The sequence below is a fragment of the Lycorma delicatula genome, chromosome 6 (genome assembly GCF_047948215.1).
Source record: "Lycorma delicatula isolate Av1 chromosome 6, ASM4794821v1, whole genome shotgun sequence".
NCBI classification, from domain to species: Eukaryota; Metazoa; Arthropoda; class Insecta; order Hemiptera; family Fulgoridae; genus Lycorma; species Lycorma delicatula.
This window is the reverse complement of record NC_134460.1, coordinates 11,240,989-11,248,564: the sequence shown is the minus strand read 5'-3', so window position 1 is coordinate 11,248,564 and position 7,576 is coordinate 11,240,989. Positions and strand designations below refer to the sequence as shown.

The 7,576-nt window shown below is 29.2% G+C and overlaps 1 long non-coding RNA gene across 1 annotated transcript in view; it reads right to left on the bottom strand.

The window, feature by feature from the left end:
- Positions 1 to 2,824: 2,824 nt before the first annotated feature.
- LOC142326545 (uncharacterized) overlaps positions 2,825 to 7,576 on the bottom strand; it is a 295,602-nt gene continuing 290,850 nt past the window's right edge. The window contains exon 4 of the long non-coding RNA XR_012756802.1: positions 2,825 to 3,051. This is a non-coding gene — a long non-coding RNA (uncharacterized LOC142326545). The remainder of the gene's footprint in view (positions 3,052 to 7,576) is intronic.

Genomic DNA, 7,576 nt, shown 5'->3' with positions numbered 1-7,576 from the left:
GTTCTATCTTAAATTATTTTATAATATAAATAAATATATTACTATATATAAAATACATTTACTGATGCGGAACGTGCTCGCTGTGTGTTTTGGTTTCACGATTTGCAGTCAACAACTGCATTTCAATGTAATTTTCATGGGTGCGGTAGTGAGCGTCCTAGTAGATATACAATTTACTCTTAGCACCAAACCTTCGTAGAGACAGATTCTTCCAGACAGAACGGCCCGTTCTTTTCTCAGTTAAACGATGATCATCAAGAAATGGCACCGCATCATTACCGGCTACAAGTCCGTGGTTTTCTTTATACTCTATTCCCAGGTCCCAGATGAAACGGTCGTGAAGGTCCACTCGCATGACCATCTCGCTCCCTAGATTTGACTCGACTAGATATTTTTCTTGCCGGGGTTTCATTAAAGATCGAGTTTATGTATAGTCTTTGCCTGCTGATCTTATTCGGCTAAGACTTCGAAATAACGGCCGACTTGCTGGCTACAGTCTGGAATGAAATCGACTTCAGGTGGGATATATGTCGCATAACAAATGTAAGTCATATCGAACCAAAGTGAATGTTTGGTGACAAACTTGATGCGTTTTTCTATGAAATGAGACCTATTGAGATACATTTTTATATGCTTTTAACGATGTGAAATCAGTTTTGAATCACCTGGTATATATTTAAATAAAAAATTTTTAAAAATTCAAAAAATCTGTTACTTTTATTTTTTCAAAAATTACTTTCCAAGAAAATGTTTGATTTTTCTACGTTAACTATTTTAAATGGAAGAAACTAAAAAAAAAAAATGTACAATCAATAAAACGTTACCTAAAATGTTTTTTCTTCGAGATGGGGGTGAATTATGAAGAAATTTTATTGTAATATTATTGTTAAATGTTTCAATAAATCCAAAACTAACGGTTTTAAAAAAATTAAATCAAAAACTAGAAATTAAAGTTTTCAAAAATCGATGTTTTTAAATTTTGATCGGCTCCCTTACCCCCAATATATTGTCCTCAAAGAATTTGTTTAAGTTAGTTTGCAGTACTACTACGCCTAGGAAGGCAAAAAAAGTTGGTTAAAACATATGCAATAAATTTAAGTATGCACGCATGTATTAAGTTTAATATAAAATGGAATTATGTTTGCAAAATTTTGAGGAAATTGATCCCAAAAATCTATTTACCCCACCACTTTCCTGGAAATATTTACCCAAACATTTTAACAATAAATTGTCCCATATACACGGTCTCAAATACAAAATTTTAATAAAATTTGTTTATCCAATCAAAAGTTATTAAACGTTAAGCACGCCAACACGCGTATCGAGAAATGCAAAAAAACCCGTACCCCGTTTTTTAATTGATTACCATACTTTCCTTCTTTCAACGCAGATCCTAGAGCTACGATGATACGAAAATTAAATCTGCTCAAATTGGATTCTGCTCCATATTTTTCCTTCATCTTACGTTTTTTAACTTTTTTTTCACAAAATTTTATTTTAAAATAATAAATATTTTATTTTATAATAAATTATATATTATTTTAATAATAGTAATTTTAATTTTATTCTAAATTTTATTTTAAATTTTATTTTAAATTGTTGATTTACGATAACCCTATTATTTTTATTGCAAAAGTATACCGCTTTTCCAAAGGTGAAGAATATCAAGGCAGCAGTACCACAAGCTCTACTTGTGTCAATTCTACATTCAATTCACAAATCGGACTTCTCTGTTACGACAGGACTACTATTATAACTTACAGAATCTCCTGCACCTATTCTGAATTTACAGTACATAATTAAATAACCAAATAAACCATACAACACCATTATGGTTCTTGCTTTTTCAGTAATAAATTTTAAAATAAATATCTATTATAAGGTAGTGAAAGCAAAGAAATTTTTATAATTTTATTAAAATGGCAATTGATATAGAATAAATTTTAACAAAAACGTTTTGAAATTTTATTTGTCAAAATCAATAGTTCTAAGGAAGCAATCTGAACTGTATGAAGTTCTTTGTTCACTATAAAATGATATTAATTATCTCCAATTATATTATCAATATAATAAACGTATGGCACTGTTTACTGTTTACGTCCTGTTGCACCAAATTTTCAGCATGAAGTTTTGGTTCTTAATCTTGAAAATAATTGCATTTAAAACCTATGAATAAAAGCATAAACACAGTTTCAAAAATATTTATAAACAGTGAAAAGCAATAAAAATTCAAAAGTATTTCAAATATTGTTTGTTTTTCTTGAAAAAATAAAGTTTAGTATTAACTGTGGACAAAAAATTTAATCTAGAGTAAAAAGTGTTTTAAAAAGAATGAATTCAACTAATAATCATATATCTCCAGCTTGCAGATACATTAATTCTAAAATTCAACCGTTTATTTTAAAATTAGCTCAGTAATAATTATATCTGTTAAATAGACAGAGAAATTTTTTCTAAACCTAGTTTGAGAAAGCGGGTTTGTGGTTTCTTTCTTTACAATGTGACCTCATGTCTTATATAACATGAGCTAGCAGTTTACCCATCAACTTCATTATGCAACTAATAACAACCTTGGTATCTCAACTCTGTATATATTTTTTGTCATATGGAATAATTTAAGAAAATAAAAACAAAGAATTATGATTAAATTGTAATCTATTATTACTTTTCTTAAACAAGTACGGCGTAAAAAAATTGTTATGTTATGAAATAAGAAGAAATTATATGAAATATACCAACCTTTTTTAAAGTTAAGTTGTAACATCAACCAAATATTAAATTATGTAGAACTTAAAAAATAATTATCTGAAATCTATATAAGAAGAAGAGGAGCAAGATTAGATATCCTAACATGATCTGTAGCCACTACTTGAACGAACCACTTTGCAACTCCTGGGTAGAAGACAACTGTCTATGGAAGAGCCACATACAGTAGTGTGTCTAGAATCCACTAAGCCTACATTAAGAAAGTTTATTCACTAACTACCAGAAGTTCATGTCATGGCAGTAATGGAACCATGGATTAGCTAACCATTCATTCCTGAGGTTTTTCTGGAAAAACAAATTAAGAGTTAAAAACTAAGGCTAAAACAATTTTAATTGAAAAATAATTTTACTATACTGAAGAGTTTGTTTTCCTCTAGTAAAGTGTAAACATTTTTTTAAGTTTATAGTTCTTTAAAACCAGTGGATGGCATTACAAACAAAACTAAAAATAAAATACCGAAAAAGAAAGGTAAAGAGGACAATAAATCATACAGAACTATTATCCTTAAAATATTTAGCTGGTTCCTGTCCCCTTGCAATTGTATTTTTGATTAGTTTACCTTTGTTACAATCTTGCATCATATTTGCAATATATTTTTAAAAATTTGATAAAATATATCACCTTAAAGTAGATACATATATATACATCTCACTCACCAGTGAGTGAGAAAAATATCTTCACATTTTTGCTGACTACTAACGCTGAACACTCATTCAGCCATATGGCATACAATAAATCATCACACGAACTCACATAATACAGAAGAAGGCTACATACAATCTTTGTAACAATATAAATTTTCTACTATTAAATTTCCTTCACGGCTTTTTTCATTCAGTTTTATACATCTTACAACTAAAATATGTATCTGTGTTGGTATTCAAAATCATAACTTTTAAAATTTATCTTTGTAACTGTAAACTATTCAACAGATAGTCAATAGTCACTTGATGCTTGTGATTATATAGATGGGCTGTAACTACCTAAATCTTTATATATATGATGCGACACGGTAAAAAAGTTTGTAAGTTACCTAATATAAAATATTTCACTCCTGGAACTGGTATAATAATTCTCCAAGACAATAAAATATCAATACCAAGTATACAAAGGAAAATAAGAAGTTAAATGCTTTCTTATAGTCTTCTTCACTGAGGCAAACACACTATCGTACATCGGCCTGCTAAGTCCACCAAAATGTAAAAGATATACAAAAGTCATATTCACTTCATTTATAATATATACTGGTTTTATAGTGAACATGATTATTCTCAAACTGAAGCGCTTTTGACTATTGCCTCTTGAACAGGCGAATGTAAATTATTCAACGCACTTTACGGGCTAATAAAAAATGAATAAAACAACGTAGCATGTGTTGATTTTTTCAAACTAAACATTAGTGTAAAAACTAGACTTACTGATGATCTTGAGTGAATGCACTAGTGTGAAGTAACAGCTAGCGGGGGCAATTGTCAGTTGAGAAAATGCTATCGTGCAGGGCTAAGTAATGTGTGTACTATGATTTCATGAAAGTGGGTCTGTTATTTCTGTTCATAAATACTTCCATTTAGAGTACAGCCGTGATCCTCCAAATAAATACTCCATTAAATGTTGGTATCAGCAATTTAAGGATATAGTAAGTGTAGTACACAAAAAAAGGTGCTAGTAGACTGCCCATTTCCAAAGAAGTTGTGGTTTGAGTAAGAGAAACTTTTCAAAGAATCTCGGTAAATCTTCAAAGTTCTTGTGAGTTTAGAACTGGGAATACCGTTATCAACAATCAACAATCATGAAGGTTCTACACAAGCACCTTAAACTTCATGCAAAAAAATTCAGTCGGTGCACACAACTGAAATGACAATAAACCACACTGTTACAATTTTGCCATGGACATTCTTGATAAAGTGAAAGAAGATAACATATATTTAGAAAAAATAATCTTCTCTGAAGAAGGTACCTTCCATTTTTCTGGTCACGTTAACTGTCATAATTGTTAGATTTAAGGTAACAAGAACCCTCATGCCGTTTGACGTACACAACATGATCAAACACAATTGTACATCAGCAACCCATCATTTACTTCCAAGAAGATTGCGCACCACTACACTGGGGCTTTACTTGTTAGGGGCTACCTACATGAACTTCAACAATGTTGGATTAGCCATTAAGAACCAATTCCCTAGCCACCTCGATACCCTGATGTTAAACCACTCGATTTCTTTCTTTGGGGGTTTGTCAAAGACAGGGTGCATGCAACTAATGTTGTCAACATCACTGAAATAAAATGAAGAATAGAATGTGTAATTAATGGAATAACTCAAGATATTCTTTGTAATATGCGGCGTGAAATTGAATATCATCTAAGTATTTACATGCCACAAAAGGTAGTCATAGGGTAGTCAAAAGGTAGTCATTTGTTTTAAGTTAATAATTGTTGTAAACAAAAGTGTTTCAAATGCCCTGTTGAACAATAAAATATGTATTCAAGTAATTACTTTATTTTTTTAATTAACTCCTAAATGTGCTGTATGATTTATAACCAACCTGTGCTTAAAATAGTTTATGTACATCATGATGATAACAAATACTGGAACTACATTTTTAAATATTAATAAAACTATTTCAATGATTTTTGCAGATAAATATACAAATTTTAATAATGTGAATATTATTCAATTCCTCACAATAGCGATACTTCTGTTTCTATTAAGTGAAATCTGAAATACTTGTTAGATAAATAATTTTTTTTTTTGAAAGGATAAAACTGATATTGTTTTCAGCTAGATCAAACAATTTTTTTTTTTCAGTTTTAATTTTGTTTATAAAAAGCTTAGTTTGTCTAAATTATTAAATGTATTACACACATATATATTTCCAATATAAAATACGGTATCTTTGGACACCATCAAAAGTCAGGAGATTTCATAATATTAAACTGTGAGATAGTATAAACTGCTAGATAATTGTTTGACACCAGCAAATATGAATTAACTATTTACTCATATTTAATCTATTTGATCATTATTCATATTCGTATTCTTTCTATTTGTTCATACTGATTTAAATTTTTAGATTATGAATTACAAATTTTACCATTATCATACATTCATGTTTATTATTGCAAAATGTTTATAAAAAAAGAAAACTGTGACATTTTCTTTAAAAATAACAACATCCATTCCTATCAAACCAGTCAACTGACTATTTTTGAAGTATACAGGATAATAAGGCCTTGAGAAATGGCCACATTATGAACACACGGTCTTCATCATGAACATTGGTGTTTCCATTTTTAAACTGAATGCAACACTGCCTCATGCCACCTTTACTCATTATTCCATCTCTGTTCACCTCACAAAATTGCTGATGAATTTCAATTGTTTGAGGTTTTTTGCCAGTAAAATCCTAATCACTGAATGCACCTCACAACTTGCGGGATTTTCTATTGAAACGCACATTTCAATAATTCACAACAAACATAGCAGAAAAATCACATTTCAACCGCTACGACAACTTGATGTGTACTAAGTGTAAAAACATTTTGACGCCAAGATGGCATCTCTATCCTCATCCATCTCCACGCTAGGCACAAACATAAGTTATTTTCTGGACCGCCCTCATATACAGTATGATTTGTGTAATAATCCAGCAGCCTCCAGACATCAATTAAACTTTTTTTTTTTATTTGTGGCTCTAGGTAACTGCATCCTTGATTATGAATGAGTTTTTAATGAGTGTAGTTGTAGTTAATTTTTCGTTTGCCATCCCAGGATTTTTTTAATCGGTAGACCTACCCAACAACAGAATGTCAGTAAGGTATTTATTGAAGAGTTGTTAGCATTAAAACATAACTGGTTTAGCCGAGCCTTGAACTCACAACCTTCTATGTGAAAACATTGAATTTTTTTAATTTCTTAGCACTTACTAGAATATATGCTCAAATATTTATCAACTTTTTCTTTAAAATACATTATATTCTGTACTAATTTTATTAGTGTACTGCATGATCTATATAAAATACAATTATGAAACGATCTGAAAAATATTTATTTATGTTAGTGCCAAGAATAAAATTCCCGTGGATCATGCTTTGAGATAAAAAAAGAAGAATTTTCTAGAGATCAAAGAGGTACAGAATACCTATGTTTAGAACATTATAAGTTTTAATCGTATGATGTAATTACATTACATGTGTATTTCATATACAAAATTACAAAAATTGTGAAAGTCTACAAAACATAAATAATAAATTTAAACTTCCTTGGCTCTTACATACAATTGGAAACTGAAGAAATCAAGAAAAACTTTAATTATTGTAGTGTATATTAGTGATTAATTTTCACAGTTAATTTAAAGGTAAATTATAATATAGTTTAATTATATTGTAATTAAACTATATTACTATAGCACATTACTATCATGTAATGATAGTAATCATGTAATGATTACTATCATTACATGTGCTAGGCCATAAATATAAAATTATATGTTAATTATTAATAAATTTTATATTATAAAATTAATTATATATATAAATTAAAAGCATAAATAAATACAAAGTCTTTAGCAAGATCTAGACTGAATTACAACTTTGATTTTTTTTCATTAGAACAGGAGTATATTAATAAAAGTAATGTAATAATAATTATTTATAATAAAATGAAACCACATCAAGATATGTAATGTGATGTACCTACATAGAATTGTAAGATTCTCACTGTCCCTACTGATGCTGTATATTACATATAATGTACGAGTATATTGGGTCTGAAAAAGTTTAAGATGAGATAGCTCCATTTTTGATGATTT